At 40.4% G+C, this 27,912-nt stretch overlaps 1 protein-coding gene and 1 non-coding gene across 10 annotated transcripts in view; both read left to right on the top strand.

The window, feature by feature from the left end:
• Positions 1–27,912, top strand: part of PDE4D (phosphodiesterase 4D) — a 710,048-nt gene that overhangs the window by 527,696 nt on the left and 154,440 nt on the right. The gene's annotated exons all lie outside the window — the stretch shown is intronic.
• On the top strand, positions 4,951–5,057 carry LOC113255390 (U6 spliceosomal RNA). Its single transcript, XR_003316269.1, has one exon. It is a non-coding gene; the product is annotated as a U6 spliceosomal RNA (small nuclear RNA).

The raw sequence follows: 27,912 nt of genomic DNA, 5'->3' as shown, positions 1-27,912 counted from the left end.
CTGCACACTGAATTGTCCACATGGAGAACCTCACTTCTGTGTGCCCTCTGGCTTTGCTCTCTCTGTGTCTGAGATGTGAAAGACTGTGTTTAGGCTCTGAGGACCCAGTGAGCCTCAGAACCATCCTCCTAGAGGTTCTCAGAACTGAAAAGGATAGAATGTGCCCTGTTGATTGACAAAGAACATTAAGTTAAAAGAAAACAGAGGGCTTGTAAATGAATAAGTAGCTAAATAAGGGAGGAAGAAATGAGTAAGGATGAGAAGTCCTTTCCCTAGAGAACCAGGAAGCTGTCTACACTGTTATTTAGCTCAGAGATAGAAAGGGTCTGGGGACCCAGTTCACAAACTTAGGGAAAACTTAGCAGCACGAGAAAGTAGAAGACAGAGTAGTAAAAGAGGAAATGTTTTCCCCACCACTAGGGAGGGGAACAGAAAAGGACAGGTCCTGGAACCGAGAGTTGGAAGGTGAGGAGCAGATAGGGGGCTTCTGAGCTGCCTCAAGTCAGTGACTGTGCGACTGTGTTCTTTAACTAGAATTGTTCACCTAAAAATAGACCTAGGTTTTCTTGTACTGCAGGTTTTGGTTTTGAAAAAAAATCCCAAACTGTTTTAAGTTTCGTTTGCTCCTTTGACGTGCAATTCAGAACCTAGAGGAGGAAGAGCAGGGGATTGGGGTTTCACGGCTGGTTCTCCTGCTCACCCACTTTGTAATCTTAGACAACTTACTCTATGCCCTGGGTCTTCTCTGTTAAAATGTGGTTAATAGCTATAGTAATACTCTCCTGATCTTGAGGATTACACAAGGTAGTGTGTGTAGAAAATTTGGCACAGTATCTGGTAATAAGGAATGTTAGCTCTTACTGAAAAGGTACGAAAAGCTCCTTATATATTGAAAAGCATTACGAGACTATCCATAGACACTATTGTGCAATTCATGTGATCCTCAAAGTAGTTATCTTTGTAAACTATACCTTTTTTTTAGCCCAGCTGCCCCTGCTGAGAGCATTTTAGAAATGGTTTTAGAGATATTTCATAGGCTGCAGTTAGGAAAAAGCCACCTGATTGGTTTACTGTCATGCTTCACTTTTGGCCAGAAATATTATTTCCAATATGATTACCAACCCTAGTCAACAAACAGGATGATTTCAGAATAGCCTGGATCAGGCTAGTTCTAGAAATGAATCCATTCCAAGGGATAAGACAATTTTGAGGCATTTGAAAGAAGTATAGCATGGCCTCCGAAGGGAGGCATTCCCAAGACAGTGTCCTAGAATCCTAGAGTGATGGCAATATGTGGAATAAGCAGATAGATACGTTTTCCCTGGGGAACACTTTGAAAGAGTCACCTTCATCTGAAATCTTGTCAGTTTGTGAGGGGAAAGCAGTGATCTCTAGGAGTCTTTTTGCCTCTTCAGTCATACCTTGTGCAGTCTCTGTTTCTAAAGATCTTCCCAAGCCTGTTCCATTCACTGGAAACCGCTCAAAGTCCTGGAGGTAGAGGAGAAGGCCAGCGTGTCCCAGCCCACTGGGTTAGAGAGGGACCCAAGCCCTCATCATTTCAACAGAAAGGGCAGCAGAGGCAATCAGCCTGGCATTTTGGCACACCGAGTCTATCCCATCATCACGGGGCAGTTACCGTGCTTCAGCGTCCTGTTCTTTGAGGATTCATACAATTGTCTTACTGCCTCCCCTTAGATAATGGTGTGTCAGCAGTGATCCTCTGGTGCAGGGTAAAAACCAGCTCTGCTAACTTACGTAAAATAGAATCTAGTAAAATGAAATCTCATCTACTTAAGTAAAACAGAGTATTGGAATAATGTCTAGTTCCTGGAGTATTAGTGGGGAGGCTGGAGGATCAGGGTTGAAGGAATCAGTTCATCCTCAGAGTGCTAGGGAGGTGCAAATAAAGGGCAATTCTCAAGGCAGAAGCAACCTAAGTGAGCCTCCTGCAACTGTTCTAAATTTCTTTGTTCATCTGTGCCATGTAAAATTCCAGGGAGGGGTCTAATTGGTCTAGTTTGGGTCTTGGGTCTTGGCTACAGGAGAACCGGGCATCTGGCTGTTCTGCCAGACTATGTAATGTAATGTAGTACTAAGAGCCTCAATTATGAGGCCAGATTATGTGGATTCGTATCTCAGCTGTGCCGCTTACAGATGTTTCTCCTCAAACACTTCATCTAAACTTCCAGGGCCTCAAGTCCCTCGTTTTTGAAGTGGGCATTGTAATAGTAATTATCTCATAAGGAGCTCATGAAAATTGAGATATTTATAAAAAAACTAAGCACGATGCATGGCACATAGGAAGCACTTGACCATTGTGGGCTATGCTGTTATTAAAATTATCCAGGGGAGACACCAAATAATTTCCTGAAACGAAGTAGGGTACCGTTAGAAAAGGGAAATAAATGTTGGTGGAACAAAAATTATTATTGATTATAGTGAGATAAGAAGGTTGGCCACAACACACTTTACTTTGCTAATATATTTCTCAGCAAGCTACTTTTTATGATATTAAGGTTCTTAGAAATGTGGATGGCACCTGTTCATTAATGTATCCCTGGGAATCTAGTTCCTCTGAAGGCACAGAAGTGATTTGACTGCCTGATCATTTGATCCACACACGTTTATTGATATCTCCTTTATGCGTAGTTCTGTGTAGGGTCCCATGATCTGTGGCTCCTGGTTTGCTTACCAGGAATCAAAGTGAAGAATAATTTGCATTCCTATAATCTTTGTTTAATAGTAATCTAAGTGGGCTGTGGTCTAATAAGTCAGCACCTAATTAGGTTTACTTTAAGGGATACAGAATAATAGAGAGGGATTGTTATTAAACCTCTCCACTTTCTAAGAAAAACATGTAAGTAGAGCCCCAGCATTTGGATGAGTTGGGTTTCTGAGTTTGTTTGAAGGTTCACCGTTTGAACCTCAGTTATGGATATCCAGTGACATTCATCAGAGTCGTCTTAGAAATAGACTATTCCGCATCCCAGGAAAATGAAGGTTTTCCAGGGAGAAAGAATCTGAAGGAGAACCTGACGTCCGCTGGGAAAGGCATTTCGGTCCATCAGGGGCATTAGATGGACTTAGATCTCTGAGGATGAAGGGAAGCTCATTGTAAAACATTGCACAAACTACTCATTTGGAATGTCAGCATTATCGTGCAGAGGAGGGCACAGCCCCAGGCTGTGGGGAGCTAGACTGAGTGCCACACACTGTGACTGAACCAGTCAGCCAGCATCTCACTGCCCTCACAGTTACTGCCTACAGAGCTACTGAGGCACTGAATCTCTTGACTAGATGCTTCCATCTGACCCCCACACTCTTGACAAGGCTTTTTTCTTTCTTTCTTTCTTTTCTTTTTTTTTTTTTAAGATTTTATTTATTTGACAGAGAGAGAACACAAGCAGGGGGAGCGGCAGAGGGAGAAGCAGACTCCCCGCCGAGCAGGGAGCCTGATGCAAGACTCGATCCCAGGACTCTGGGATCATAACCTGAGCTGAAGGCAGACACTTAACCCACTGAGCCACCCAGGCGCCCCTCTGACAGGGCTTCTGAAGCCACCCTGCTTTGGCCTCTGTGTCTAAACCTACCATCTCTGTTCAACCCCTGACCCCAGACCTGACTAACTCTGGCCCGTCCATGCAACCTCACCATGCCATGTCACCCCACACAAGGAAGGCATTTTGACTGGAAACTGAAAGTAGAAGACCCTTAGGGTTACTTCTTTTTGAAGGGTATGTATCTTTTTACAGGGGAACAACTAGGCACCATGGAGGGGGACGGCTTTGAATTTATTCAATCAATACAGAGAATCCTGGCTATGCCACTTGTTAGCTATTTCACTTTAAGCAACTTATTCTCTGAGCCTCAATTTGTCATCTATAAAATGTAGATTAATAGTAAACCTATCTCAGAGAGTTATTGTTAGGATTAAATGAAATGAATAAGCACCAAGCTTAGCATCTGGCACATAGTGGGGACTAAAAAAGAAATTCTAATTCTTGAATAAACCTTTCTTTTGTCCTTGAGTGTACAGTGAGTTTCAGAGGTAAATGAATCATTTTTACAATTGGAAGCTTGACATAAAGAAGAAGGAAGTAAACAACTAAATTTCTCTTAAAATTATTTTCCCTTACTAACTTGTCTTCTATTGTCTGTGTTCATACAAACTAGCTATGCCTGCAAAAATGTTTCCACGGCCAGTTCTTTTCTACATGTTTAAATTCCTAATTGTGCACACAATCTTAGTCACTATATTTTCATGTGCAAGCAATTAAGACTCATTTAACAGCCCTCCCTCTGGAAGGTTTTGTTCTCCATCTGCCATAAATCAGATTCCTTAGGAACATGTTTGATTTTGAAACAATGTGAAAGTACTGTTCATTTTGTTCAAATTTCATTTATGTACCATTTTTTAAAGTGATGTAAATGGACAGCCACAAAAAGCTCAGCAGCTGGTCAAAACAAGACATCAAAGAAACCATTGAAATGGGGCAAAAAATTAAAAAAAAAAACTAATATGCTAGGACAAAGCCAAATAAAAACCATAGTCTGATAAACATTCCTCAGGCACATTTTGCTCATATTTACTTTACAACGGATTTTAAAATATGAGGAAATGGGAAAGCACCACTCTTCCCAGTCTATAGCTCCCAGGATTGTGTGTGAGGAAAAATAGCGAAAGAAGCCAGAAGGAGGAAAACAGAAAAAGATTAGATTTGTAGTGTTTTTGGAGAGACATGGTACACAGCTACACACTTAAATAATAATAACCACAAGACTTCAAACAGATTTGTACCACACTTTTGTTCATTTAAGAACCACTGGTAAGTATCGTTCTCCCTCACCATAGGTGAAGTCCATTTTAGTGTGTTCAGTGAGCTTCTTTGGATTACCAAAAAGAAGCTAATGCTTGGTCAAATTAAGAGGAAAAAATAATTATTAGGCTCTGTGCTTGTTTCAGCAGCACATATCCTAAAATTGGAATGATACAGAGAAGATTAGCATGGCCCCTGCCCGAGGATGACACACAAATTTGTGAAACATTCCATATTTTTTTTAAAAGAAAAGGATTATTAAGTTCTCAACACAAGTGTCTGTGAACTGGTAATGAAAATTCAGCAAAAATTTAAAAAGAAAAGGATTGTTTTTTCGTAAAGGTTTTTGAAATTAAATGTCACAATTTGGAGACGTAGCCCACAGAAAATCCTTTTCCCTCTGCCTAAACATCCCATTGTTTGGGGACTTGAAACAAATCACCCACATAGCTAATGCAGTAAATCCCGATTTATATATCAATGGAAAATTTTGTCCACCAGCTTCCGAAGGCTTTATAACTGAATTGTTTTGATATCATTTGATGAAAGGTTCTGTAAATGTTCAAAGTATTGTTGTTAATTTGGCCAGTCACACCTGCACATTTAAAATGCCTTCGTGCAAAGTGTAGCCCAATCCGCTTTCAAATCAGACCTTCAAAGAAAGGTAGATTCATAAGTGTGACAGATCCCCTTAGGTGTTTCCCTACAAAGAAAACATAAAACTGAGAGAGCCACTCCAACCCCACCATCTTCGTCTCTTTGAGCCTAAGCATCAAATGGCACCTCTGAAAAGAAAAGCAGAGAAAACGTTAGTACATCTCTGCTGGAGATCTAAAGCAAGATAAAGACGGTCTTCTAGAAGAAGTGGCACCTAAGAATTATTAAATAGTTGTTAAGTAAACAGAAGGGAAAAATGGAAATGGAGGGAAACATACTTGAAGAGCAGCTAACCTCAGAAATCAGAGACATATGATGTCTTCCCCTGAAGGAGTTAGTTCCGTTTTAGGGTGTAATTAGGAGTCAAATGAATGTTGTGCTAAGCATTTAGGGTAGTGGTTCACAAACTTGTCTGTTCATTAGAATCACCTGGGAATCTTTTTAAAATTCCAAAGAGTGAAAGAAGAAAATATAAAAGTTTCGGAGACCAGTTAGAGCACAATAGCTATATCCCAAGAATAAGGTCAAATAAAGGCCCTATACTAGCAAAAGAGCTAGATTGCAGAAATACAGAACAAGAGATTGTTGTAAATGATAAAAGAACAGGTGCATGAGATTTAGTAACTGGTGATTGTATGATTTTGAGTGGATGTAAAATGGCTCTGACAAGATATGAACCCTTACGATCCTTGCTATTATCTAGAGCATATGTAGGATTATATGCTGGATAAAAATAGTTTGATACTTGAATTCCAATTTGGACTTCAGGGCCGGTTCATCTCAGTGCGTAGATTACCTACGTTTCATTTAGGAGAAAATGATCCATCTGTCAAATACTGTAGGAAACCCAAGTTCATAATCTTATTTTAAACATTTGGAATGAAAATCTTTGAAAGGTATTATGCTCATTCTTAACCTCTTAAAGGCGTGCACTGGATATAAGGAAATGATTTTTGTGGCTCTGGTTCTGATTATGTACATCTACTTTTATACTTCTTTGACATTCACAGATGCCCTTTAGAGCTAATGATCTATGGACTTTCCCCCCAACATTTAGGAGCCCCAAACGTTGCTGCATTTTAACTTCTCATCTACTGTTCACAATGATTACCTCTTAACGTTGTTAGTGGACCTGGCCTTAGTGGCCTCTTCTGATCTGCTGCTTTTTTCACCTTGGCAAACCAGAGTCCTAGCCATTGCAATGAGTCTAAAATTAAGAACAAATGAACTCAAAATAAAAGTGGGGCTGGGGCCAATCCATCCCCGAGGTAGAGCTTTAGGATATTTAATGCATATAACAAATACTTTTTTTTTTAATTTTTTCAATTTGCATATTGTTTACACACAATGTTACATTAGTTTCAGGTGTACAGCATAGTGATTCGACTTCTCTATGTGTTGTGCTGTGTGCACCGCAAGTGTGGCTCCCACCTGCTGCCATACAACACTATTACAGTAACATTGACTGTATTCCCTGTGCTGTGCCTTTTATCCCTGTGACTTGTTCATTCCATGACTGGAAGCCTGTGCCTCCCTCTCCTCTCAACCTATTTTGTCCATCCCCCTGCAACCCTGTTCCCTCTGGCAACCTCCAGTTTGTTCTCTGTATTTATAGGCCTGATTCTGCTTTTTAACAAAAAAGCTTTTAAATGCATTTGTTAGTGGTTCTGAGGTTCTTTATTTACTGGTATGGGATTGTAGAAGTTCCTGGACAATTAATTTCTGGGTAAATAGGTTCTTATTAAACTATTAGAATTAATAAAATTAATATTGACTTATCATCAAGCAATCAACAAAAACATGTTTAATTCTGTACTCTGAGTTTCAGGGAAATGGAAATGAATAAGATGCAGTCCTACTTCCAAGGACTTAGCAAGATACAATTGTTCATATGAAAAAGATACCAGGAATCTTAGATACTCTCCAGAATTGTGTCAAAGAGAATAGGTGTCTTAAGAATTCAGAGGAAGCAGAGATCAAATTCAGACAAGCAATGATACACCTTGAATGCTTTTCACATACTTTAGAATAGGTAAATGTCCCTCCTGGCCAGACTTTCATAATGGGCGTATTAATGGATGATCACTACCTAGCCACAAAGGTTTAGGATTGCTTCCAGCATCCCAGCAAAGTAGCCCGTTGTAGGAACATTTGCTATTACGGAAGAGAGATGATCACTTGCTATTTATTTATTTTTTTAAAAGATTTATTTATTTATTTGAGAGAGAGAGAGAGTGAGAGAGTGCAGGTAGCAGGGAGGAGCAGAGAGAGAAAAAGAAAGAGAGAGGGAGAGAGAGACTCTCAAGCAGATTCCCCACTGAGCGTGGAGCCCAATGCAGGGCTCTATCTCATGACCCCGAGATCATGACCTGAGCCGAAATCAAGGGTTGGATGCCTAACCAACTGAGCCACCCAGGCGCCCCTCACTTGTGATTTATTAACATTCCTTCACTCTGCATGTGGCCCTGAACTTGTGAAACTTGTAGAGAGGGCAATAACCCTGGGGTTTGGGGACCAGAGCTATAATCCCAGCTCTGTCACTAGCTCCCTGTTTAACCTTGGGTCAGTAGTTTAAGCTGGTTTTCCATCTATAAAATGAGGATATTAGATTAGATGATATCTAAAAATCCAACTAGCTCTTTCATGTTTTCTTTTTTCTTTTTAAAAAAAAATGCAGCTTCTGATTAATTGCCTTTCTATAATTATATTTCCTATATAATTGTATCTAAGAAGTGAATAAAAGGTACACTAAGTCGATGTATGAATTCCACTTTCCCTAATATAGATCCTGTAGAGAATATCTGTGACACCCACCATTTGCTATTTTGGATTTTCAACAAAGAGTTAAAAGAAAATTCTGGCTCCCCTGGCTAGTCATCCTCTCCAGTTGGCAGAAGTCTTCGTGTGGACTTGATGGTTGCCTAGAGCAACAAAATATTAGGGACAGAAACATGTTCAGGAACTTGATTGTCTAAGTGACTCAGAGCTGAGAGACCTTTTCCAGCTTGACTGGAGCCCATACTTAGCTAGAGTGGGTATTTGTCTACGCCTGTCTGCGCCACTCCGCTGACTGGGAGGTGCCTGCTATTTTGCTTCCAGAATAGAGAAGCCAACCTTGAAACCTGCAGAGAGGGGTTAACTGGTCAGAAGGCAATCTTCATTCAGCACGTCTCGCACATGAGAGATCATTAGGACCAGTAAATATAAACAAGATGAAGAGGCCGATTGTGGGCTTTGAAGAGCACATACCAAGAACATTATGAGAACTCAATAAAAATTCAATGTAAGAGCTACTCTTCAAAGCCAATTATCCCTTTCGAGTTAGCACAACCCAGTGGAAGAGCTGTTCACAAAAATCAAGACTCTTTTCCTTCTCTTTGTTGAAGCCAGACGTCTCTAACTATGCTCTTGAGTTAAAATGTAAAGTTAAAAAAAAAAAAAAAAAAAAAAAAGTTTTTCTATTCCTAAACTCCTTAAATCCTCAGGTCATCCCCTCCCTGTGCCATGAGTCTGGCTCCATAATACCAATTACTCCAGCTTGTTAAGGAAGTTATTAACATCCGGGAGTCATGTCTGTAGCTTCTAGTCAGTGTTGCCTGCAGCATGAAGTGGAGGGAGAAGTATTAGCCAAGTCTCGTTACCTGAGGTGCTCCATCGTTAGCTATTTAACTAGGTTCCATCTTGCTTTTGTGTTTGCTTGGTGTTGTCTTTATACCCAGTACACATTCGTCCCACTCGCACATGAACAAGGTCATTGTGATAATAACAGCAATCATATACTTTTACTTCTTATCCTGATTGAGTATTTATTGTGTGTCTTCATGATCAGAAACTGGCCCTCTCAGTTTGGACATTATGGATTGTAATGAATATTCTTTTTTGAGTGATTGGAAACATAGTCCTCAACTTACACAGTTTACATAGTAACTCTTATCCCCATAACCATAGCAGCTGTTTGGAAACATGGCTTCGGATCACTTGTTTGCAAATGTCTTTTTCCGTACAATCCTGGATGGAGTGGAACCCATATACGTTACTTGACATGCGAAACACATGTGACCCTGGCAGATGATTCGGCTGACCTTGAAAACTACAGCTGCTTAGTCACTTTAAAAACAAGGCAATACAAGTGATTTACTAGGCTTGGGCTTAGACCATTTTATGCCGACCGATAGGAATTCTGACCCTTCAGGGAAGGAAAAAAATGTGTAAGACAGTGGAAATGTGTCATGCTGGGTGTTAATGTTGTCATTAATTTTAGTACATTTCTTTACAAAAAGTGCAGAGATGACTGCTTGCCACCACAGGAAAAAAGCAATAACATCCCTGTGGCTTTCTTTTATTTTTAAAAAAATTAATGGAGAAATCCAAGTTTTAGCTTTTGTTTCCTCTCCTTTCAAATCAAGAGCAGCCTGTAATCTCTTAAAAATACCAGAGCTTCTTTGCTTACTGTAAAAGGTGTTCCCTGCTGGGCATTAGGTGGTGGAGGGTTAACATTCTCTTCCAAGGCAGCCTTCTGAGTGGTCCGGTGACTGTGTGTGCACACTATTATAGCTGGACTTTGGTTCAGCTGGAATGAAAGAGACCTGAAAAATTATGCTTTAATCGAGATAGAAGTTTATTTCTCTTTCCTGTAAAAGAGACCGAGAGGGGTCAGTCCAGGGCTGGTACGGCTGCTCTAACATCATTAGGGACCTACGATTCTTTCAGATAATTCCTCCACCATCCCTTTATTTTGCTTTAACAAAGACAAATAGGCTTTGTCTCCATGGTCCAAGATGACATCTAGAGAGCTCTAGCCATCACATCTAAATTGCCTGCAGTAGGACAGAGGAAGAGAGGAAGAATAGCCCATCCCTTCCCTTTGGAAGAGAATTCCCAGAAACCCCACATAATGCTTCTATTTATATCTCCTTTGGCTCGCTTAGACACCTGCCACAACTAGCTGCAAAGGACACTGGGAAATAGAATATGTTTTCTGGCAATCCCCTAATTCGGGAATGTCAGTCTCCTTTCCTCTCCTTTTTGCCCACCCAGGCTCTCTCTCAAATTCCTTGCCCTCCTGACCTCCTTACACCTCGCAGGAAAGACCCAGCACTGTCAACTCCGGATCTGCCTGCTCCACTCTCTTGGCTGGAAAAGTCCCATAGGACTTCATGAATTTGAGTAAAGTCAAGGCTCTCCCCTCAGCTGGACCCTCTGTGCCTTGCTCTGTGCCCTCTTTCACTTCCCTTGGTGCTTATTTTAAACTTCCTTCCCTTTGTCAAGCGTCCTGACCCCACAGCTGCTCACCACCTTGCAGCAAGTGCCTTTACTTGCTGCCGCTGCCTAATGAAGAAACTCACTGTGAGGAAATGGACTTCCTCGGGTCTGCATCCTCTCATTGACACCCGTACCCATCCTTGTCTCCCTTCTGGTCTCAGAAGGTGATGTGTCCTTTCCCTTTCCTGGTCTAAGTCAGCCTCTGCATCTGTGCCCTTGGCCCTGTCTTCTCAGTACCTCCAGGACCTTGCTCCTGCTTTTTGCTTTCTTTCTCTCACATTTGTGATCTCTCCTTTTCTTCTGCCTCTTTCCTTATTCATGTCTCTCTCAGTCTTAAAAGCAATACAAAACAAACCAGCAGCAAAGCCCAGTGACAGACCCCTTGTTGATCCCTTAGCTCATTCTTTTTTCCCTTCTTGGCCAAGCTGCTCCCCCTCCTCACCTCCCAGGCACCACCCAAGCCATGGTACATGGACTTTCTTACACACCTCTGCTCCCACCACCCTCACCACGGTGTCTGGGCAGCTCCTTTTCGCCTTCTCTGCCCTGATCCGAGAGACCTTCCTCTGAAACCCTCTCCTTATTCAATTACTCGGTAAGCCTTTATTCAACGCAGATTTATTAGGAATGATTCTCTCCCAAATGATTCTACGCTCTTCTTTTCTTGCTGCTCCAAATATTCTTTCTCACCATCCTTCATGATCTGTCTTCCTCCCCTCCTTAAGCAGGAGTATTGGGGTTCCGGCTGATTGCTTTTCGCATTCTGTGCACTCTCTAGATGCTTTCACGTTCCTCTGTAGTTTTACTTCCCACCTTGGAGGGTGATTCCCAAAACTCTGTCTCTACTCAGACCTCCTCCCTGATTTCAGACTCAGGCAGAAGCCAGGGCCTGATGATACCCCACCACTTACATACAGCATGTTTGGGGCACCTGCGTGGCTCAGTCAGTGAAGCTGCTTGATTTTGGCTCAGGTCATGGTCTCTGGGTCCTGGGATCAAGACCCTCATCGAGCTCCATGCTCAGTGAGTCATCTGCTTGAGATTCTCTTCTTCTCTCTCTGTCCCTCCCCTTGCTCATGTTCTCTCTCTCTCTCAAATGAATAAATCTTTAAGATAAATAAATAAATACAACATGTTCAGAACTGGATTCATATTTCTTTGCAAATCTGTTCTTCCTGTCTCAATTAGAAGCACTTTTATCCTAGACTGAAACTTGGATATCATACACCTCTCCATCAGATAAATAACTATATTTTATTTTACTTTCTAAATATTTGTCAAATCTGTGCTCTCCTCTCCACCCCGCTGATCCTTCTCCAGTTCAGGTACTCATCAGCTCTCCCCAGATTGCTGTAGGAGTCCCGGAAATAGTAATTTAAAATTGTCAGTTGCATTTAGCATTTCATTTAAAAAAATGTGAATAGAATTGAATAGATGTAGAGCCACATCTATAGTATTAAGGATAAATATCGTTTTATGATATTGTTGACATACACACACACACATACAAACACTCATAGCCATCTTACCATGAAAATGTATTTCTTACTATATATCAAAAAATTTGATAACCACTTTCTTAGTCTCTTCGGCGTACTCACCTTAGCTCTGCCTTCTGCAGTGCAACCAAATTGATGTAGTTGAAAAATTAGGCTGAAAATGTCACTGACATGCTTAGAACCCTTCTGTGCCTCCCATCAGCCACCAGATAAAATCTCATCTCCTCAGCAGTGGTACACAGGACTCACCTGACTCTTCCAGCAGCAAACTTCTTCCACCCACAGATGCCATATTTCACAGCTCTCTGCGTTTGCTTATTCTCTTCTCTCCATCCAGAATTCACTTTCCTCTCTTAATTGCATGGCTCACTTCACCTCATTCTCTGGGTAAGGTAACACCTGAATCCAAGCCCTGCCATCTTCCCCAGATTGGGTCAGGAACTTCTCTGTGTTGCCATAGTCTGCATACTGACCCCCAGCAAACTCGAATGAAATTTTTTAAAAAGCTTTATTTATTTATTTGAGAGAGAGAGTAAGGGGAAGTGCCAAGGGAGAGGGAGAGACCCTCAACCAGACTCCCCACTGAGCATGGGGAGTGCTCGATCTCACAACCCTGAGATCATGACCTGAGCTGAAATCAAGAGTCAGATGTTTAACCGACTGAGCCACCCAGGTGCCCCTCTAGTAAAATTATTCTAAAAATTGTGGTTTATGCCTCTTTATTCCCAAAAAGCCTGCCCAGTAATACGTCAATTATTTTGCTGTGTCTTCACGATGCAGCATATGGTGCTAGAACACCATCATGATCGACCTGTGGTTCCAGTAGTCCTGGAGTCAAGAGGTCCTTATACATCTCTTCTCGGAACATCTTAAAATGGCTATTAAGTAGAATCTAGAAGCCAAACATAGGGCAGTAGAAGCCAACTTTGAAAACTGTTTCTCCTGCCACAAGAAGGAAAGTGCAATAAAACTGCCTCTTAACCCTTTTGACAGAAGGGAATAACTCGAAGGAAGGAAAGGATGGATGACCTCCATATTGTCATAGCTCTGAATCAGAATGAGGAAAACGTGAGATGCAGTGCCAGTACTGGCCTGTTGTTCACTGGCCGATATTTTAAGTAAGCCCCATGGTCCTCCAAAAGGCATGTTTATAAGAAGAAGATAAAACTCCTTTCATTTATTCTGAATGGCATTTAAGAGTAGCCTTACTCATGGTTAGTGAAGGTTGGCCTCTCACCTCACTGCCACCAGCAGGTCCATGAGCACACCGTTTATCCAGCTTTGTGGAAATACTAGGGAGGCATGTCTGTGATTGACAAGTACTCAGCTCCATGCCAAATGCACGTTGGAGATTTGTGTGATGAATGTAAGGAGTTTTTCCCTTCTGATTTGGGCTGTGGCTTCATTTCTCCTTCCTAATATAAGAAGAGATGTCTTTGATATCCTCTTCATACTTTACCTACAGCTCCACTTTTCTTCTTCCTTTCCTTGAGTGTATGAACAACTCCATAGTGCTTTCTTTTTATGCTTTGGGCCAATTCCGTTGCATTGTTTTATGGTCTTGGTCCTAGAGCTGCCTCAGTACTCACCACTAGCCCTGGACCATGAGACTAATGAGAAAAGCAAAATGACTGCAAGTAAAAGGAAGTGGTTCGTGTTGTGGAGAGAAACTTGGAAAGATACACCACTAAGAACACTAGGTGCTCTATTCTCCCTACAGGCTACAGCTGGGCTCGCACATTTCAAAATAACCAGTCAATTCATTTAGTTTCATCAAACGACTAGTCGATACAGTAAGGAGGAAGGGAAAATAAACGGATTTTTTGGATGACTGGTTTAGCATCATGTAACCTTGATCTTACTCATTTCCGAGGAATAATTTCAACTCTTTTTTTTTTTTTTAATTTATTTATTTGACAGAGAGAGAGAGTACACAAGTGCGGGGGAGTGGCAGGCAGGGGGAGAGGGAGAAGCGGGCTTCCCGCTGAGCAGGGAGCCTGATGTGGGGCTTGATCCCAGGCTCCTGGGATCATGACCTGAGCCGAAGACAGACACTTAAAGGACTGAGCCACCGAGGCGCCCCCGAAGGACTTCAACTCTTAAAGAGCTACAACCTACTGCGGGTTAGTTGAATACAAAAATACATTTAAGAAGGTATTCATATTCCACATGTACCTGTTTTTCCCAAGTGTCGTGAAAACAGAAATAATAGAGTGGTCATAGAAACTTAGATTAGATTATGGAAAAAGAAAGGTTAAAATCATTAGGAGAAATTCCCTTCTTTCTTTTTTATTCTTCTGTCTGAATCTCTCTCCTTCTTACTTCCTCCATCTTGTTCTTTCCTTCACCCTTCCATTCCCCTCTCTTTTAACCTCCCTCACAGTAACACCGACTCTGTGCCAAGCCCTGTGCTAAGACGACACACGTGATCACACTGGACTCTCACAACCTTGTGAGGCAGCATTATTACACCATTTTACAGAGGAACACGTTGAGGCTCATAGTCATTCTTCCGCGTAGTCATTATTCCAAAAAGTTGTACAGCTGGGACTCCAACCCTGGCAGTTACAGTTCAGATTCTACACCCAGAACACAACCCTCTGTGGCTTCACCCTCGTTTCGTTGCAGTTCATTTTTGTTTCTTCCATATTCTCTCTATTCTTGTGTTCTCTGCTGCAGTCTCCTGCACTTCTTTTATTATATCCTGTCTCGTTTTTTCCTACTCTCTTCTCAGCCTCCTTCCCTTATTTCTCTGTGATCTCCTGTATCTTATCTAATGTTGCTTTCTTTACCCTCTATACCCTGTTAATTCCAAGCTCCCAGAACCTGTCCCCTTCTCCCCTCTGACACCTCCTCCTTTCTCATGGCAGCATCTCTCAGCCTGAGACCCTGCCCCTCTGTCATTCTTGGCAGCTGCTTTCCCAACATCTGTGGGTGAGTTAGGGGTGGGGTGTGGTTTGAAGTGCAAGACTAGGCAAGGATATATTCAAGAAGAGCCTGGGCCACTCTGCTCCCGTACACAAGGAGTGCCATTGGTGATTCTAAAGTGATTGTAAAAGGGAATTTCATTGCTGCCAGAGGTTTCCCAAGTTAGGTTTCTGTTGAACTCCAGATGGTCTGTAGTGACTCAAAAGAGAAGATGCGTCTTGCAATGATCACTACCCGGAAGTGAGCACCAGGCAGCGAATAGAAACCAACTCTAGGACTATGAAATCGAAGACAAGAACAATTCCTACGTATAATTGCAGTAAATGATGAGGGGTACACCATGATGTGGTACTTTGAAAAAAAATTATATCTTGCTTGAGTGACCATATTTTCAAACAGCCAGTACAAGACAGAAGAGTTTCATTTCCTTTAATCAAGGCTATTAGGTAACTTTTCCTGGAACCACTCTTAAGAGTTCCAAGAAAGGACTCCAGATTCCCAGGCTACTGGCAAAGGGCGGACGTCTTCACACAGTACTTCACAAAGGCCCCCACCAGCTTACAGTAGCATTCCCATCAGATTGGCTTGGTTAGCAGAAATAACTGGATCGAAATTAATGTCAGTCTCAGAAGGATTAGGGCGTAACAGTTTTGAGGAATCATTACAGTTCTAGAGAGCTACAACCTCATCTTTTGCTGGTAAGACATATGGTATCTTTCCTGAGACTGTTTGTTTGTCTACCTAGTGTTTTCTTGTTCCAGACCCACTTCTCTCTTCATGCTCTCTTGTGTGTTCATCGTCCCTGCCTGCACATGGCTTGTCATAACTTTTCTAACTCCGACTTGACTTCAGACTCCCAAAGATGGATTTGTTTTTTACTTCTCCTGACACCAGTTAGCCTGTTTGCAGTGTCCCATTGACAATTACAGTTAAATAGAACTTACAGATTTACAAGTAAATTAGGCAAATTTTTATTCTAGGCACATATGAAATAAGCCATTGTTATCAAGCCCATGGATTTCTTGGTTTGGGGTTAGATCTCCAGACCTGGTCTATTTAACATATTAGACAACATTCTTTTAACAAGTAATATTTTGAGAGTCTCCCTGTGCCAGACCTAAGCAAGGCTCTTGGGATACAGTGGTGACTGAAAGCAGCATTATCTCTGTCCTGGGTCCCTCTAATCTGGGAGCCAGGAGAAGGGAGATATACATTAATCAGATAATCATAGTACAGATTGTAAAATTCTAAACTGAGGTATGTGATATGAAGGAAAAACTCTGTGAGAGGGGCAGACCAGAAGAAGCCCAACCTGCCCATGCTCCTGGAATCTCCTGCAAAAATAAATAATCATGTCTAGCCAACTGGATCTTCTGAGAAGAATCCAGAAGCATGTAAGCCAGTCAACAAGAATAAGCAAATCTATGCCCAAAGCCTTTTCTTCCGTTTGTTGTACTCAGTTTGTAAAGACTCTGCGGCAGAACTTGGAAGGTAGCGTCGGCTTCTCTGCTGTTCTCCCACCCAGAAAAGGTGTCTTTCTTGGAAAGATGGGCACTGGCTCCTCTTCTCCCTCTTCCTTCACCAACACAACTGTAACATCTTCCTCCCAGATCCAAGGCCCTGAATTTGGACCTCCCAAGTGGCGGGACTCTAGACTAATCCATTAAGTCTGCTAGATTTTCAAAACACTCATTCACATTTGGATGTCTGGGGCCTCTCGTGTAGCCCTGGCTGTGCTAATTTCTGTGCTTGCATTTTCAACCCTTGGAGTCAGGATTTCACCAGAAGACTTCCATGTAATCGCTTAGATGGCACAATAAAGATATCCAGGTTAAAAGAGAAAATAGGTACTAATGAGTCTGCTGTTCTTTGCAAGGCCCAGTAATGGGGAGCCTCCCTTTTGGACAACTTTGCCAAACCACCGTGAGTTGTAGTTAGTTGCTCACAAACCTAGTGACAAGAAAAATTTAAGGGAGGTAGGGAGAGATGAAGTTTATTCTTGTCTTTTAACAAACCTGCGTAATCACAGAGAATTATCCCTGGGAACCTAACAAAAGAATTTTAAGGACTGTTTTCTGTCAGACTCTGAAATTCTGCTAAATCTCCATCCCAGTATCACTCAAAGTCTTTACAGCCTCTCTTTGTCCCTAGGCTGTAGCTTGTGCCTGGAATTCCTACTCCAAGGTTCCCCTGTGGTATATTTAATAGTGTTGTTTGAAGCTGCAGCCAGTTTCCCCGTGGTTTGGGAGTTAAATGGAATACAGTGATGTGGTGTGCTGTAATAGTTCTTGGAGGAATGTCAGGACAAATTAAAATTCAAATAAGATAGCACCTGAAAGAGCCTGGTCCCTTAGTGAAAGAACTTAACACTATAGAAGGGTGTTGACCCCTAATTCTTGTTGTATTTGTTGACCCCTAAATGCTCGAGAGGAAATGTTTACTATTGACCAAACTGACTTTGGCATTCGTTTTGGAATCAAATGCAGAGTGTGCACTCAGATTCACTGTTGTTTGCCCATCTACTTCTCCCGTTTGCTTTTCTGTCCAGTTAAGCCTGTGGATGCATGTTAGTTTAAGAGAAAAGGTATTCTTGAAGAAAGAGGGGAGGGAAATAATTAACACCTTTGCTCAAAGCACCAAATTCTATGAGCTGATGATTGCCAAGTTTGGGCAGTTATTAGTACCACTACTACCAGAATAGGTCTGGCATCTCTTCCACATAATCCCGATGCCTAGGCCCACACTGAGCAGAAGCATTATAGGATTCCACAGCCTAATATTGGTCAGCTTTTCCTTAGAGCAATAAACATCATCGGTGTATTTGAATCATATGTGGCTTAGAGTAATGGAAATATTTTTCCCGCTATTTAGAACAAAACCAATTCGTAAAAAAAAAATTATACATATATTATACTTTACATATATATGTGAGTGTGTGTGTGTGTGTGTGTATATATATATACATATATATATATATATATAATCTGTATTTGGTTTTAGTAAACGGTTTTATTTCCAATGAATCTTTATTTAGAGGTCCACTGAATAACCTATCACCTATCATCTGTGGAGTTCCTTTTAAAAAGTCTTCATTGGTGATGGATTTATTCTCGGGTGAATAGGTTATATATAAAATACAATTAATACCCAATTAAAGTAATAACACACAACTTGTATTGAGTGCTTGTTATGCCAGGGGCTGGACTAAGCTTCCTGCTTGCCTTGTTATTTCCTCCTCCCCATACTGTGTGAGGTGCAAGTCTGTCATTGTCATTTCCATGGGACAGAGACCACAGAAGCTTAGAGAAGAGGAATGACTCAAGGGATTAGATAATATTTGAGGAGTTACAGTAAGAAGAAAAAAGCCTCCTTCTGTTCAACCGAAAAGACTTAGTGTTTCTTTCCCACTTCTAAAATATATTTTTTTTCTCTTCTACTCTCAACTGAAATAAGGTCACCCAGCCTATACATCATAGAAACAGGACTCTAAAGTCACTGCCACCAAAATCCCAACAAAGTAAGTCAGCAATTCAGGAAAATGCATATTTTTTTTCTAATTGAGGGTACTTCCAATAATGACATGACTGAATCACCAAGATTACTGGCCTGTGTACCAAATCATTCCTGTACTAAGAAAAACAGGAAAGAACTCAGATATAAATGATGAAAGTGGCTGCTGAGTTAGGAAGACATTTGAAAATCCCCTCATACCAATAAATCACACCCTGGGGCCTAGTACAGTTTGGTGTGGGTGATATTCATAACTGGTTCTCTTACTTGAAGGATTGTGGAGACAGTCAAATGGGAAGGTCAAGAAAACACTATTCAAATGATAGAATTTTATGGGGGAAAATAATTACCATATCTCATTGGACATGGTTGGAAAGAAACGGAAATTTTGGCAAAAGAACCAATGATAGGACATATAGTTACTAAGTTAAAACTCTTTTGAGTTTACCATAGAAATGTCTTAAAATCTGAGTTAGGATTTTGGACACAAAAACAAGACCTTAAGAAATTCTAAATGCCTTTTATTTAGAGAAGTGTTAAAAGAGTTAGAGATTTAAACAGTTTCACAACTTGTGGTTTTCAGGGGTCAAGTCCAGATGAGACCGTAGATGACTCACACTGCCCAACTCACTGAAAAATGTAGGCAGCTTTGGCAAGCAGAGAATTTTATCAATTTTATTCCGAACAATCCACCTTAAGAATGACTTGAGGATTTAGACAATATTTGGGTTTTAAAGTCTCTTCCGGTTCAGCTGAAAGCTCTTAATAGGTATTTCTTTTCTACTTTTCAAAGTACCTCTCTCTCCTCGCAACTGTACCATAATTACTTTTTGTTGTTGTATGGTAAGCGATATTTGAAACACAAGTTGCAAAGACACATTGGCCTAGTACTGCCATACATCCTCAACTGTTATGTTATGGCAAGAGGTGTGAAAGAGTTGTTCAAGGGAAGGACAAGTCTAACTTAAATATACTCTTTGCAACATTTCTTTCTTTCTTTCTTTTTTTCTTTGCAACATTTCTATTTATTTTATCAAGGTGTATTTTTTACTGAGGAAATAAAGTCATAGGCAGTTGTTTTCTGTAGTTTTTCTGTAGAGAGCCTTAATCCAATTACATTATCAGGCTCCGTCCTGCTGCTCTGCTCCTGCCCGCGACAGAGTCTGAATGAGAAGAAACTCTCCAAATCCAATTTGGAAATAAAAGAATCAAAACTCTTTCAACAATCTGCACTGGACCACATTATTTGATTTGGAAGAAAGTGAGTCAGACCGTTTCCATTTCTTGATGAAATAACTATCTCATTTACCAGACTTTAAGGAAATGACCCACCTCAGTGGCTTTGCAAGTGTTACATTTCTATCCTACCCTACTTGTAGTGATGACCACTCGTACCTAGGACTTTGTTTACAGTTGAAAATATTTTTAATAAACAATAGATTCTCGTGCTTCAAAATACAAAATTCAGAAGGGTTCTAAAAATCAAAACGTTAACAGTTTTTTTGTGTTAGGTAAGCACACTTTATGCATATGCAAGCAAGACATGAATTTTCTAGCAACCTTTTAAAACTATATGGGAAATGTCTAATCTTATTAGGTTAGTATTTTGAAAGGTATCAATAGGGAAAGAAAGCTTCCTGTGGTTTCTTTTTTTTTTTTTTTTAATTAGAACAGGATTTTATTTTTCAAAACCTTTAAACTTGTCTTCAAAGACATATTTTAAATTTTTCTTATGTGTTTGTAAATATACTTATGTCCATTGGAAACAATGCATAATTTGCCTGAACATGGAATTAATGTAAATTAAATCAGCAGTTTTCAATTAGGACTTGGTAATATTAGACATAGGATATCTTTATGGCAATCAGACATGTTTTTACCCTTTGAATCTCTGGCATAGTGTTTTTCTTGATTTCAGTAGATTTCTTATATCTCTAGGAAGAACCTGTACATTCTTGGTAGAGAATGGAAAATTGCATCTAAAAGTCATTCATTGCAAATCTGATTTTTTAATAAAATCCTACAGGGAAGCTAGACTTACATTTTTCGTAACCCAAGCTGGTCAGTAAATCTCATAGGATTATTTTTCATCATCTCTGTCAAGCAGAGGTCAAAGCAGCTGCCCCCTGACTTCTGTTTGTATGTGCACAATTCCATAGAAGCACTAAGAATGAAAAGAAGCATGAGAAAGTAGGAAGAACATGAGATTTGGAGCCTATCACACTTCCCTAATTTATTTGCCTGGTGAATTCAGGAAAATCGCTGGACCTCCATGAGTCTCATTTCTATCATCTGTCACACGGAATGGTGATAATACCATGTGTTATTACAAAGATTAAATGAGACTATATGGAGAGTATGCAACGCACAAAAAACATTCAACAAATAATCCTTTGCACTTGAAAATGGTCTTTCCGTTCTATATACACTTTGTTTTCTTTAGAATTAAAAAAAAAAATCTCTTCTGTATTTTCTAATGTAGTGTCTTTAATGGGTATATATTCTGTAATAAAAAACAACACAGGGGCGCCTGGGTGGCACAGCGGTTGGGCGTCTGCCTTTGGCTCAGGGCGTGATCCCGGCATTATGGGATCGAGCCCCACATCAGGCTCCTCCGCTATGAGCCTGCTTCTTCCTCTCCCACTCCCCCTGCTTGTGTTCCCTCTCTCGCTGGCTGTCTCTCTGTCAAATAAATAAATAAAATCTTAAAAAAAAAAAAAAAAACAACACATTACTTTCACATCTCTAAAAGGGGAAGAGCATCTATAAAATAACAAAGTTGCTTCTGGGTAAGAATTTTTAAATTGTTCAAGGGGGAGGATCTCTAAAAGGGAAATCCAAAGATTTCAACATGTTCAACATGTTAAACATATAAACCATTCAAGTCATAACCCCAAGTTAGTCAACTGGGATGATATGTGGTTTGGACATGACTTCTGTGTCACCTGTAAAGCAATTGATTTGAAATATTCATTTTTCTTGCCTCTCCACTTGATTGCAAGCCGCTGCAGGACAGACTTCGTTACACCCAAACTTCATCCAACTCTGTGGCAGCTAAATGTAAACTCCGTACACTGTCAGTGCTCAACAAATGCTTGCTTAAGACTTACAACGCCCTGTCGTATGCAGTCCATTCATGATAAAGCTAATTTTAACAGCTGAAATATCACAAAAATCAATATTCAAAACACCACTCATCTTTCTGCTCATTAGCAATCTAATGAATAGCATTCATTGATTTTTTCTTTGCTTTCTGAGGACACACACCCACCCACCCACCCTATTTTTAACTCTGTCCCCTCTTGTCTTCTCTGAATATACCATTTACAGCCTTCTGGTTCATCTGGGAAAGTAACTTGGTGTGAAATAATAGGCTGTATAGCTGGAAAGGATCTCACTGATCATCAGGGCAGGGTCCATTTTAGAGACAAGACTGGTCTCCGTACTCAGTGGCCAGAACTCACATCTCCTGACTCACAGCACACTTGATTTTCTTAAGAAGGCAAAAAACAAAGAAAATATTTTTTTTTTACTCTTTACCAATAATAGAAAATTAGACTAATAAAATCATAAAAGATGTTTCCCTTTTATAAACCGTAGAGAAATTCCTGATGGCTCCTTTTGGGGGGTCTGTGATCTTTAAAACATGTGGCTAATAGCTGTAATAGGATTAAAGTGAAAACATGTGATTATGAAAGAGTTGAAGTACCTCTGCCCTATTCTGCATTACTAGCCAGCTTCAGAGTAGAGACATCCATTTGACATCAACCCTGTGGAATTCCCAAGACTCGATCGAGCTTTCCGAAGTTCAAAGCCCGTCAATTCTCTATTCTTCCTAAAATCCATTGTCAACTGGAGGATCAAATAGTTTTACCAGATGTCATAGTAGTAAACAACCCTGGAAGCACATGAACTGAACTATTGCTTAAATACTCATTTGCTTAAGTAGGTGGCATACTGGGATGTCTTTTGCTTTATCACTTCACAATGCTATGGCTAGTATCAGATATTGTAATATTTTGTAATGATATATTAATTATTATATTTATTGAGTACTCACTGTATTCCAGGCACTTCTAAGCTTTTCATGTGCATATTATCTTCTAATCTTTACAATTACACTTGGAGATGTGTTATCTCCATTTTTCATAAGAAGATGTGTGATTTACTTTAATTAACTCACTCAAGGACATGCACAATAAATGGTAGAGCTAGAGTCCAGACTGGGTTCTGGCTGAGTCAATAACCTCTTAATCCCTATGCTAAATCGATTTCTGTGCTCATGCTATAAATCTTCTTGATCCTTTAGCTGATTTATTGATAGTGACATTTCATTTTAGTTTTCTTCAGAATGGAACTGTCACTGTAAAACCCAGCCAAATTGGAGTTTGTATTTGAATAAAAGTGAACATTTGAGGATTCTAAGAAGGATGGAAGGGAGTAAGAGTAGGAAAGGGAGGGAAGGATAAAGGGAAAGAAATGAAGGGGTGATGGGAAAAAAAGGAAAAGAACTTAGTGCCTCCCTAGAACCTCTATTACTATGTTGTTTTTATGAATATAAATTTTAGAACACAATTTCCAAAGCTACTTTATACTCCCACTTAACGCCAAATCATATATTACTTAGAGATCATGGTCTATCACCCTGATGAACTCCCATTTTAGGGGAGAAAAGATTCTTCAGGATTCACCAAGAAAATACCTTCATGGAAGTATTACGAAGACATTATAGGTAGGAAAAGATGAAATGGCTCTCGATAATAAAATAGTAAACAAAAGAAGAGAACATGAAGCCAGAGAGCGAGGTTCTTGTCTCATGGAGTCAAAGAATGAAAGGGTAAAGAGATAGAGTTTTATTAAGTGAGATTACAGAAAAAGCTCTCAGGAGTGAGAGGGGTCCCAAGGGTTGCCACTGAGGGCTTTTAGGGTTGTTCTTTTATTGACAGCTAACCAGGGAACTTGTGGCCTTATCATTCTTGTGATGTCTTCATTTGAGTAAGGACTGGTGATAACATCTTTAATGGCTTACTTCCTTTTTACGGTCTGGTAATTCATTGTTGGTCACAAGTGACTGTTATAACAAGACCCCACCTCTGACACCTAAGGCAGGGTGGTCTGGTTTGTTCCCTTATCTTTGGTTTCCTTACACCTCCACATTTTGGGAATTTTCGTGAGCCCGATCCTGTAGCCCCCTACCTATCTCTCCCTACCTAGCACCGCCTGTCTCTTACTTAAAAGCATTCATAAAAATTTCTAAGAAGACCAGTGGAAGACTAAACTCATTTTCCTTTCTTAGATATCAGGGACTCTACTGCCATATAAATTTCATCACTGTTATTTTTGTTACCTCTTAACTCTTTGCCTGCAGTTATAATCAACCTAATATTCATTCATTCATTCATTCATTCATTCATTCATTCATTTGCATGTGTTTCAAGGCTTGTGCAGAGACAAAAAGGTGGGTCCCAACTAGGAGATTATATCACCAACTCTAAAGTAGGTATGTCAAGAAAAAGTCAGGGCTGGCCTTTAGAGACACAAGCTAACTGCATCCCATGGGTCAGTGGAAGAAAACAAGGAGATAATTAGAGAACTATATGAGGTCAGAAGGAAATCCCTGGAGGTATGACTACAAGAGGTATAACCTCCAGACCCTAGCCTTTAGCCCCTAAGACACCAATTTCCATTCTGGGAAAAATTCCGAGTTGAGTAGGACATAGCTCTGGCCTCCTGGAATATGCAGGGTGCCCACTGATGTCTGAACATCTTCTCTCCCACAAGCCCAGCATATCAGTGTGGTTCAGCATGTACTCACTTAAAAATTTCATTTAGCAGAAGAGGTCTTTCTTTAAATAAATGTTATTCAGAAGGAAGCCTAGTGTCGAACTCGGCCCAACACAGCAGACCTGCTTTAGATGAAGTCAGAATAGGGGTCATGAGCACCACCTGGTTGCTTCCTTATTTTATTTACTTGGCCAGGACAGGCCCCTCAGGAAACTTCCCAGAACCAACAAACAAACAAATAAATAAATAAATAAATAAATAAATAAATAAATATAATCAGTGACCTATTTTTCAAACCAAAGAGGATTAAATGGTTATCATATTTTCAATCCAAAGAGTAAATAAACTCCCCAGCCCTGAGTCTATATCCCAATCTACACCCCTCTCCCCATTCCTGAGGTCTTTAACTAGACCCCATAAATATATATATATATAACCAAGGTCCTGAATCTGTTATTGTTTTGATTTTGGTAATAACAGACTACGAGTGCATACATGACCTCGAAAAAATTATTTTACCTTTCTGGACCTTATCAGTGAACTACGGGTGTAGCCTAAACTACTTTTTAAAAGGTGATTTTAGCTGTGAACTAAACTGTTTTTAACAGCTATCACAACATACTGGGGCAAGCACATTGGCTACAAAAAAGGAACTGAAGGATCGTTAGACTGTGGTACACTATACACTTTGGGATGTCTTTTTTTGGTAAGTGCAAAGAAATTATTACCTAATCGTGAATCTTCAAATAACAGCATCTGTAGGAAATTTTAGATTTGGAATAATTTTATTCTAAAACTAAATTTTTTATTAGTTTTATTATTAGTTTTAAAATCACCAAATGGGTTGCCATTGTGAGTTACATTGCATTTTCTTTCCTCCTATGGATCCTCAAACCTCTAGAACTTTCCCTCTGCCATAAAAGTAAAGTATCCATTTATAACATGTATAAACCATTTACAGTTTATAGGTAGAGGATTCTTTCCAGTTTAACAAATGGAACATGTATGCATAGATATAAATTTTACCTTTAAAGGAACAGAGTTTGCCCTCAATGAAAAACTCTAGTGATTCTTGAATCTAGCCAGATCTTTGCAACTTTCAAAGAAGTATATCTTCTTGACCCTAAGATGTAAACCTAGTAGAGGTTTTAACCTTTTATGACAGGATCTCGTCAAGGAGTATTACTACTCTCTAAGTTAGTTCCTGCAACCGTGCTAAGAATGTTTGCTTACCATCTCAAAATCTTAACCCTCTGGAGCAAACATTTGTACCTACTATAGAATACAGATGTCTTGTTACCATTTCTGAAAAAGATCGGCAAAAGTTTTCCCAGTGCTACCGGAAATAGTCTCTAGCCTTGTTTACTAGAGCTTATGATAAGGTAGTCCTTAGTCTAAGAATTTTAACACTCCCTGATTTTTGTTTTACTTCTTTCATTTGTGCCAAATGAATGTATTTTAAGGACCTATTTTTCAAACCAAAGAGGATTAAAATGGTTATCATATTTTCAATCCAAAGAGTAAATAAACTCCCCAGCCCTGAGTCTATATCCCAATCTACACCCCTCTCCCCATTCCTGAGGTCTTTAACTAGACCCAATTTGCAGGACATAACTTGACTGAAATTTATAGCTACAGTGAGACATCCAGCTAAACTCTTAGGCCAGGCATCATCTCAGACTTCTAAACCAATGGGATCCCTTAACCAAAGTGTAAGCCTCTGCAGTAATTACGCGAGTGCAAGTTACAACTGCTTCACCTGCTCCCAGCATCTCTGACTCTCGCCCTTAAGAAGAATGGGTATGTTCTAGGCAGCCTGGCATCCATACAGAATTGCATCTGCATCTATTTTCATTATGCTTCTCGGTTTGAGAAACCCATTTATTATTTTGCCCTTATGCCCTTTCTCCAGTCCCACTTCCCTCTAAGATGGGTCAGAGTCCCTGGGATCTATCATCTTCAGATTCTTGACTTGTATTTTACATGTGCCTGTTTTGAAGCATAATGCAAATACGATAAAGTCAAGGCCCAAGGAAACCTTGACTTTTCTGTGTGTGCCACTAAATTCTGACCTCTGTTGCACAAAAATGAGAAAACTGTTTCTCTGTCCTCCTAGGGAAAGCCATTTCCCTATTATTGCTGCCTCCACTTGCCCCTCCTGCACATGACTTCAGAGTAATTTTTTTTTTTTTCTAAAATGCAGTTGTGATCATGTCTCTCTCCTACTGATCCCCACTAGAGAATACTCAGAGCCTTCAGGGTAAAGTTAAACTCCACCTTTCTCCTAGAAACTGTGCCCTGTGGTAAATTGACCAGGAGCTTTGGCATTAGATACATTTGGCCTCAAATCGTGGGTCAGCTCAGGTGTAACTTTCCTCATCGTCTGTTTCCTCATCGGGATAGTGGAGTAATGAACCATGTCAGGAGGTTATTGAAGTCCTCAGGTGAGACACAAGATGGAAAAAGCCTGGGACAACATAATTGCTCAATAAGTATGAGCGCCCTCGTTTCCACCTTCCTCTCTTTGTCTGGCTCCTTCCTCCCACATGCGTGTACTTTGTCCTGTGCTCCCCCTGGATTCCCACCCGCTGTTGGCAGTTTCCTGGGGAAGCCATGCTCTCCTACACCTCTGTAGCTTTTGCATACATCGTTCTGCCCCCCTTTGAGATCTTTCCCACCCTCATCCCTTACTGAAACTGGAGGGCGTCTCCTTGCCCCTGAAGAAACTTGGTGAATTCCTCTTGAGTTTAATCTTTCCATAAAATCTTTCTCACATGTCCTCCATCTTACATTGTCGTATAGTTGGTCTTACGTTCACTAACGTGCCATTACCTCCTGAGAGTGGAATCTGTGTCTTACTCATGTATGAAGCCCCAAGCCCCCACTCATTTCCTCACAAATGTTAAATGATCAAATGAATGGTCCAGAGTGCAGAATAAATATGGTTTTGAAAAAGTGGCATAGCTACCAGTCTGTCAACACAAAAAACAACACACCCATCCTCAGATGAGAAAAAATGTGGAAGGCAACAGACTTAGTGGCTTGTAAGTAAGAGCGAGGATTTCTTTCTTCAGGAAGTCTTAGAAAATGCAACCAAGCTAAAATGGCTTCAGCTTTCCTGCAGTAAATGGTGACTATGGGGACACATATGAGAGGAATACCAACATCATGATGAGAAACACATGCACTGAATAGCTATGCTTCTGATGCCACTCTCAGATCTGAAACATCACCTGCTTTCTGGACAAAACTGTAGTAACATGCGTCCCCGGTGTTTGGCTTCCCTCTTGCCGTAGACACTGAAAACAATGACATTCTCCAGGGGTTTCTCCTTTAACCTCATTAGGGTGATCGGGTGTGCACAGCAGAGCACCTGCCACCTGGGATAATTACCGTCTTCTGCATTAGTCAGCTCTTCCTTCCACAGCATCCTGGGTCATATGGAAAGGGTCAGA

Source organism: Ursus arctos, unplaced genomic scaffold (genome assembly GCF_023065955.2).
Source record: "Ursus arctos isolate Adak ecotype North America unplaced genomic scaffold, UrsArc2.0 scaffold_5, whole genome shotgun sequence".
NCBI classification, from domain to species: Eukaryota; Metazoa; Chordata; class Mammalia; order Carnivora; family Ursidae; genus Ursus; species Ursus arctos.
The sequence above is the reverse complement of the archived record's forward strand: the minus strand, read 5'-3'. Positions and strand labels throughout refer to the sequence as shown.